A 9233-nucleotide genomic window follows, 5' to 3' on the forward strand; every position below is an offset into this window, starting at 1 on the left:
CCAGATTCACATGAGGAGGTTCTCACCTGACATTAATGGCTCTGTTCTACTTTTACCATCTTGCTTCTCCCTTTCCCAGGAAGCAAGGAGTGCCCTACAATAAGGATAATGGGGTGAACATGGCCACCCCTTTGGGCTCATTTTACCCCACTGGGTCCCCCAAATCCCCCCTGAGTTTTCAGCGTGGCTAGCTCCCATCATGGGGGTCCAGAGGCTGGTTAAGCACTGAGTTTCCCAGAAGGAAGAGCATTTCTCTTGTGCACAGGAGCCCCAGACAGAGCAAGGTGGCCCAGGGGGAGAAAGACCATGCAACCTTATGCAGTGGTGGAGGCCTGGTAGGTGATCGGAGTGTCTGTCCTCACTGATGGGCAGAAGGGAGTTGAATGGAGGATGGAGAAGTGATGGCTGGTGACCCTCCAGGGACTGACTTCATCACATCTCCAAGCAGCCAGTTCCAGTGTATTACCACTATTTAGGAGAAGTGTTTCCTAATATACAACCCCCCCAAACCTTCCCTGACACAGCTTGGGGCTATTACCTCTCATCCTATCACATTTACCTGGGAGAAGAGGTGACAGTGCACATCTCTTCTGAGAGGCAGTCTGTGCCCATTCCAGAAGTGAGCAGTGGCTCCCTGAAGTGTTGAGGGAATACAGCCAAAGACAGCAGCTGTAGCCTGGCAGGCACAGGGTTTAGGAGGTAAGAAATGGATTGAATTTTGCTTTCCTGCATCACATCAGCTTTCCCATGTCCCTGAACACACACAAATTTATGTGACTCCTGAGGAGGGCTGTGCTTGCTGGCAGAGATGCTCTGGGCAGACAACTACCCTCAGATCCTTTGCTGCTGTTTAAAACAAGCATCTGGCATGACTACCCATGTCAGGAGACAAAAATCAAACTGCTCATCAATATTCTGCTAACAACATATCTCCATTTTCCTTCTGCAGCAGAGAGAATATGAAAAGGACAAAACCCTGTTCTGGTTTTCTCTCTCTTACTCCTCCTCCTTGTTGCAAGGGATACCTAGTCCAGTCATGACAGACTCTACTCTTCTCTCCATTCCTGTTACCTCACGCAGTTCCACATGCAATCAAATCCTGCAGCTTTTTTTTTTTTTTTAAATATATCTTTTAGAAATATTTTAGCTCTCACTGCTTCCCCCTCCGAAGCTGAGAGTCCAGATCCTCTTATTATCTGTGACAAAGCACTTTTGGAAAAAATTCCTGAACACTTCTGACTCTTCCTGGCATTTTTTTCTGCACCATCTCTCACCTGATACCACTCCTCAGGACAGGAAATGTCCCCAGGTCCTCCAAGCAGTGCTGGCAGTCTAGTTCTCACCTAGGTACAGAGAAACTGCATGATGCTGTTTGATACGCATCACAGCTGGGTAGGCTGCCAGGAGAGATGGGGGAGGGGGAAGTGCAGCTGTGGGAGACACTGATTAGCAGAGTGGTGGTCTGCTGTGACACTGATGGTGATGGGATCAAATATGTGGAAGGATTTAATGAAAGCTCTTGCTTAGTCCATGGGCATCTTTTCCTGCAATAAGCTACTTCTTCAATTGGGATCTGAAGGCTATGTAAAGCCATGGTTTCTCCAAGGCCATGAGGTATAAGGCACTTTTGTGGTATTTGCAATGAGAGCTTCAAGTCTCAATGTCTCCATCCATGTTATTCTTAAAAAAAATAAATAAATAAATAAAAAAATCAGAAGAGACAAATTTACAGGTATATGTTACTGCATTTCTTCCTCCAGCCCATCCTGCATCTGAAGACTATTCAAACTGCTCTAGTCAAGGGAGAACACTGTGCAAGCTAGAATGACTCGAAGACACAGGACCAGGGGATTATCTCTAGAGTCTGTGCATGATGATCCACCTGCCTTCCAAGTGGCTAGCTCAAGAATAAAGGGTCCAGAAACATTATGGAGAAAGCAGAGAGCTGGAGACAATCCCGCAAAAAAATCCCGCAGATACACCTTCTTACCCTATCCCAGCTTACTGCACATCTTGTGTGCAATGGGAGTTTCAGTGAAGTGCAGATAAAACCAAGTCATTAGGAAGTGGTTAGGTATTACATGGCTTTTTGCTAGATTTCACAAGATATGGCCTAACAGCTTCGTTACATGTGACTAAATATGACACTTAGCGGCACAGACCAAAGCTCAATCATCTTGCTGCTTTTTTTTTTTTTCCTAATTGTACCCTGTAGGTAACCCTCACCTTCTGTTTGTCTGTCTCTCTGTAAGCACTGTATGATGCAGTACATCTCTTCTGCTACTTTGCCACACATACCTTGTCCACACTGATACACCATCCTATGTGTTCCCAACTCCGTACATCAGAGAAATCTGATTTCCAGGATGAAAGTGAACGTAGTCAGCATTGGTATTTTTTTGAACTTCTCTAAGGATATCCGTTTAGATAAATGCAATTTATTTTCAATTCATTGAACCCTGTAAGACCATGAATATCTTCATATACAGTGGAAACATCCTTTTCCACATTGACTCCATTTTTTCAGTTCTCAGTTTTGTTTCTAAGTTGTTTATTACTGGTATAGGTGTTGTATTGTTGTTCATTTTTGGTGTGGATTTTTAGAACCAACAAATCTTTTATTATAAAGATAACCAACAACAACAAAACCAACAACCAAGCAGAACTGCAAGACTTGATGCAAACATTTTCAGCATCAGAAATGCTGGAAACTCCAAAACGTTGAAGTAGACCTCAGTAGAAAATAATCTTAAATATGCTACTGAGGATTGTAGTGAGCTTTATAGATTAGTTTTTCAAGGTTTTTTTTCTCCCCAACTGGCTGAAGAAGGTTACTAGTGAGACAGAAAGCAATCTTACATGTACATGCCTAGCTAACACTTGGCAAACACTGCAGTGACAAAGTACATGAGCTCTCAAGGGCTCATCTCAAGCCTTCAAAGCTACTAACAACTTGTATCTATAACTTCTTAACACCAGGGCTCCCATCTTCCTATCCAGTATGTCTGAGACACACAGCTTTTCCACAGCCTAGCTTGTGATTTAACATATATTAGATCTAATGTACCTGAAGAGTAGGGCTGAGGCTCCTCAGAAATGTCAGACCGGGATGATTGGGCTGCCTGTGTACCGTGCCTGCTTGCTCCATGGCATTCAGCTTCCTGAGCACAGTATTGCAATACCCGCTTCTCCCTGCAGCTCCAACTTAGATGTCCTGCATCAAAAGGTCAGTTTGTGCACCATGGCACTGAAGTTCAGAGAGGATGCCAGTCTTGATTAGGGAAAATAAGGGAGAAGAACTCACTGTATGGGTACATTTCAGTAAAAACAACAAATTCACAGAATCATAGAATCATTGAAGTTAGAAAAGACCAATAAGATCACTTAGTCCAACTACCAACCCACCACTCACGCCGACTAACCACATCCCTTAGTGCCACATCCACGCAGTTCAAGAACACCTTCATCACTTCCCTGGGCAGCCTATGCCACTGCATCACTGCACTTTTTGAGAAGTATTTCCTAATATTCAACCCAAACCTCCCCTGGCACAACCAGAGTCCATTCTCTCTCATCCTATCACAGAATCACAGAATTGTAGTGGTTGGAAGGGACCTCCAGAGATCATCGAGTCCAACCCCCCTATCGCTGTTACTAACCTGAGGAGTGAGTGACATAGCTCACAAGTCTCTAGCTCTCCAGCACCAGAGAGATGAATAGCATGACAAAGTGGAATTTGAATGGATGGGGTGTGCATGAGAGCAAAGGAGAGCAAGAAAACCTTGTTTTCTGCAAGGCACTGGCAGGAAGAGCGTTGAGTAGCAGAATAAAGTGATCAACTCATTGCCTGCTCACTGCTTTTCTGTGAAAATAGCGTTTACTCATGTTTTCTAAGCAAACTAGACCACAGCAAATAAAGAACTGAATAGATAAGTCTATGAGTTTTATCCTCTTAACAGAAAGATTCAAAATTCCTCCAATAAAATCTAGTTAGCTTAGGATAAAATGAGGCTGCACAGTGATTTACACCTTACTCTTTTGCTTATTTTTGACTCAACGTTTTTTCATCTTCATACATGTTGAAGTTTGATTTTTTTATCTCTTTCCTGTTGTTTTGACTAAGTTTGAGATGCAAAATCCACATGGAGAAAGATTGGTAATCTTTGCTGTTCCTCAGTATGATTTTCAAGAGCATAGTGCTGTTATGTTTACTTTTCATCAGAAAAAGTGATTGGTCTTTGATAATGAAAGCTTAAAACCTGGCTAAGGATCAAGCTGCTCATGAAGGCCACTTTGAGGAGACATCTGATAGTGAGGAACTGGCAAAGAGAAAACAGGGATTCAACTTGAACAAGCAAAAATAGGAAGCAGAACCACAAAGTTGGAAAAATAGTCTACACAGGAAGAGAAATGGGAAGAAAAGAGTAACAGAAGAAAAGGAATGCATGGTAGAATGGAAGACAGTAAGAGAGTGATTTGGGAACTGAAAGCACTTTGGAGATTAAAAGGTATGCATTATGTACCCTGCTGGGGAAGGGACAAGATGTATGCAAAGCACTGAGTGACAACAAGGAAAGGGAAGTCACTATGCTCAATGCTGTCATTCAGATCCTAAAAAATTTATTTTGATTCTCAGCAGTGAAAGAGATCTTCAGTGGTATTTGGAATTGCTTAGCATGTATGTCCCCAGCATGACATACAGCAAAGTGCATCACATTCTCAGTTCAGCTACCCAGAACAAGAGTCCAAGGTTCCCTAAAGGGGAATTCAGACTGTGCTGGTTTTTCCAGGCTCATCCATTGCCTTTCATCTTATTAAGTTGTGTGTTCAGTTACAATCTTGATTTTTGATGAATATTCCTGTAACACTCTACATCTGGTCAATGAGTAAAAGAAAATAGACCTCATGGCAAATCAACTTTCTGGACATTATGTAGTCTCCCTAAAAATGCCAGTGTTATCAAAGCAGTTACAGCAACAAAAGGAAAACAACAAACAAACAACAAAAATGCATAGTTTCTACATTTTAAAAGGGTATTTGTTATGTTTATAATTGCACAAGAACAACATTTTTATTAGATGTTGGGGAAAGCATTTTACTGCGACACTGGTGAAGTGCTGAAACAGGCTGCCCAGAGAGGTTGTGGATGCCCCATCCCTGGAGGTGTTTAAGGTCAGGTTGGATGGGGCCCTGGGCAGCCTGGTCTAGTACTTGATCTAAGAGCTGGCAATGCTGTCTGTGGCTGGGAGGTGGAACTTTGTGATCCTTGAGGACCATTCCAACCCAAACTGTTCTGTGTTTCTGTGATTCTATGATTTTAAGATCCTGGGCTGGTAAGAAAAGTCCAGAGAGATATGAAAGACCAAGGCTTACTCCAGTTTTGTTTCTCTGCACCATGACTTCACACATTTAAGGAGAGCAACTTAATACTTTGGCTCCTACTTTTGTCATGGTCAAGTTGTACACTGGATGCAAGATTAGTATTCACACTTGGGCAGTGTTTCCAAAGGCTCATTTTAAAGCTGAAATCCTCCTTTTCCTGACAGACCAGTCTCTAATCAAGTCTGAAAACAGGGAAGAGTTTCTGCAATATGTGTCTAGCTTCTCAGATGCTGTTGTAGAAAATATCTAAAAGTAAGATTTAAAAGTTCAAGGGCAGAAAAATCAAGAAAGACTGACAACCACTTCAAAAGATGCACTTACCTACTGTGGCTTGGTCCTAAAGTAGAAATATTTTATTTCTAGCCTTCTTTCTCATGGGTTCTCTATTTTCACATTTATAACTGTAAAACAACTTGTGAACAAGTTAAGAAGGTCTCAGTTTTGATCGTGATGAGTATTCCCCATCCAATACAAAGCATGTTAAGCAGATAATTGACCTGGTTTGCTACTTTTATCACAGCATCTCTGCCTTTCTTTCATAATGCTGTACAGCAATATAACTTGATTGGTCTTCACTGGAAAAGTACTTCATGACTGAGACTTACCCTGTGTAATGTTTAATATTCAGTTGATTTGTAAGCCCTTCCTTCGCACCCTAAGTGATGTCAATCTTGACCTATTTATTTTCCATTTCCACCCCAGTGTTTTCTCTCAGTAATCTCCACCTTAAAATTCACTTTCTCAGTGATTTCAGAATAATTTATTTTGTCTTCCTTCACATTCTTCTGTATGATGCTTTGCTTTTATGTGGTTTCTCAAAGCACATACCACATAAACCAACACTGTACTATAGTTGCTGTTTCACTTGTTTGCTTTCTGATGCACAGCTTCAGTTTTTCTGTATCTTTCTATGACTTTCCAGCTGTCCTTCATCCAACTAGCCCTCACACCAACCCCTGGCAGCCAACAGAGTGCTGGCCCCTGGACAACAGTTGCAGTTTTTTCATTATAATTTGTACTGTAATGACAGGAAATGTGCAAATTCCACAGTCAATTGGAAACAATGTATTAATTGTCAGTCTCCAAAACAAGTACTTTCCTAAAGCCATACTTCTTGATCACACATGAAACAATAAGTAGTAATCAATCTGTTTTAAATACGTACGGAATACTACATCTACATAACAAAACAGTTTGTTATCTTCACTATTGTTACTTCCCGCAACATAGAAGTTAATTCCAAGCAACACGATATCTGCTGTTAGTGAAGACAACAGTTCTTTTCTACCCACACTGACTAAATATGATTTCCCTGCTGGCGAGCAAGGCTATGCAATTTTTTTTTTTTAGTACTTTGTTACTCTTCAGATAAAATACTATGGTAGTCCTAGCTACAACGCTATGAAAGTAGTAATTAACCATGTCTTTTTGTGTAGTTGAACAACATTTGTCAATCTGGATGCTGAAGTCTTGAAACTTACAAGCTGATGTAAAACAAGATCACTTCTGCTTTTGAGACAGAAAGATAAGCTTAGGTGAATTGAGCTGTGGAACTCAGTATTTTGTCTCCTGGCTGATTAAAAAAGCAATATTGTATTTGGTTCAGTTTTACTGAAGTAGAAATGGATGCACACTCTTCACACCAATTTTTTCTTATCAAACCTGTCTATTTACTCCCTGACTGTTCCACACACTGAGAATTGAAGTTTTCAAATTGAAATTTAGAAGTGGATGTATATTCTTCTTCTTCTCTTCATTAGGGAGACATGCGAGTACTAAAACCAATAACCTTTTCTACTAACAAAAAAGTAATGCCAGCACTGTGCACTTTACAAATACATAGCAAGACTGGGACAGGAGGAGCTCCAAAAGCTATCAGAAGGGGCAGAGTGAAACTTGGAGAGATTAGGAGAAATGTGAATTCCAACTATGTATTACATGTGGTGTCTGAAAGGTCAAAATACAGCAAAACGCTGTGCTATGAAAGACAGCCATACAGCGATCATTGCCATACAGTGATCATTGCAGGCATGATTAATGAAGCAGAGAAAGCACTTCAAAAATGTAGCTTGAAGGAAAGCAAGACTGGGTAACATCACTATTTTTTTAGAAAATAATAGAGATATGCTTATGTGTAATCAATGAATATAAAGATGCTATAATTATGAAATAAACAAGAGAGTTTGGCAAAGCAGATCACAACAACAAAAAGAGGATAGATAGAATGCCTACTTACAGCCTGAGCTCACTGCAAAACTCTAGAGGAGGGATCCCCAGAAGAGATCCTTCCCTACTGGTAGCCAGCTCTTAAATAGGTCTAGGAAAGGTGGAGCCAGGCTCCACCCCTTCCAGCAGCACAGGTGAATTGCCTTTATCTGTGCTCCCAGGGCTAACTCATTGCTCTCCTCAGGTGTTCAATCAGAGGTTCAGGCCATGATTCAGCAGTTCCCATACAACCTAAAAAAAAAAAATAAAAAATAAAAAAATAAAAAAAAAAAAGGTATATGAATGGAAAGAAATCAAAGCACAGAGGTTGAGAAAGGAAACTTGTCCCCACAGCATTTGGTCAGGGAGTTCTGTACAAATGCACTTGTACATTTATTGACTGGAAGGACAAAGCAGAACCAGGACAGTGGCACAGAGAGAGGATGGGGGAAGAAAAGATTAAAGTATGATAAAGAAATAGGCTGCTCTGTTTCTCTGCACAGAAGGTGAAAACTAAAGGGAGAATGTTAGAGCTAAATCCTCAATTCCGTGTCAGTTATATTACTGGGGTATTCGAGGAGAATTTCTAAGTATCATCTTAAATTTTCAGATTTGAATGTTAGCAGAGTCCTCAGGGAAAAATGACTAAAAAGAAAATACGTAGCTTTCATCTGAAGTGATAGATGTAAATAAAACAGTATTTCTGCAAAACCACTGATATTTGCAAATCATAATAAGATTTTTTTGTTTGTTTTTTTGTTTTGTTTTGTTTTGTTTTGTTTTTCTCAGAACATTCTACTAGGCTGCAAGTGTCCATTTTGAGGTAGATATCATCAAGTAGAGGATGAAAGGGAAAAAGCCTTCTATATATTACTTTATGCCTTTCTGGAAAGGAGCTGCATAAAAAAAAAAGTAACTGGAGTCTCAGAAGAACCTGTATTGTCAGAAAGGAAATAAAATAAAACCTTGGCTTATTGTGATCCCTGGAGAAGAAATGGTTGATCCTTATTAGTCATGGCACCCGATAACATGAATAAAACATGAGCTAAGTTCTTTCAATAAAACCCTTTAGATGGAGTCTGTGATCCATGCAAATCTACTAAAGCGATCAAAATAGAGGGGTTTTCTAATTATCAGCACACTGCAGTTTTCCCATCTTTGAATTAATCCAATGCTAAACACATCAGTATGCTAATAAGCCTACATTTACTGCTCTTCCTTATCTCCATTGTTAAGATTTAAAATCATTTTTGTTCAGTTTGGGGACACCTTTGGCTACTATTTTTGCATTGGTTGATGATTTTACTGACTATTCAGGCCTACTAACTTCTGCTTCTTTTATGTGTTCCATGAGAAAGACAGTGCTAAAAGCAACATAATCACTGACATAATAAAAACTCATAATTGGTGCTTATTGGTGTATATTATGTTTCTCAGTATTGCTTATAATTAAATTGACAATTCTTATGTTAACTTTGCAGTATTTCAATGTAGCCCAGTACCCTGGGCTTCAATGTTCTTCAGTGAACAGAGTAAATAAGAAACTGATGAACCAGTCCTAGGGGATATGAAAGAGAAGGCCAAATACTCTCTCACTCAGGACAAAGAGCACGAGACAGAATAATGATGAGAAAATGTGACTGAAG

The 9233-nt window shown here is 40.2% G+C and overlaps 1 long non-coding RNA gene across 1 annotated transcript; it reads right to left on the reverse strand.

The window, feature by feature from the left end:
• Positions 1–4689: 4689 nt before the first annotated feature.
• Positions 4690–7703, reverse strand: LOC128076419 (uncharacterized). The gene is made up of 3 exons (XR_008204377.1): positions 7619–7703; positions 5704–6400; positions 4690–5612 (listed from the first exon to the last, which is right to left on the reverse strand). It is a non-coding gene; the product is annotated as an uncharacterized LOC128076419 (long non-coding RNA).
• Between the last annotated feature and the right edge of the window lie 1530 nt (positions 7704–9233).

Source organism: Tympanuchus pallidicinctus, unplaced genomic scaffold (genome assembly GCF_026119805.1).
Source record: "Tympanuchus pallidicinctus isolate F22 unplaced genomic scaffold, pur_lepc_1.0 scaffold14, whole genome shotgun sequence".
NCBI classification, from domain to species: Eukaryota; Metazoa; Chordata; class Aves; order Galliformes; family Phasianidae; genus Tympanuchus; species Tympanuchus pallidicinctus.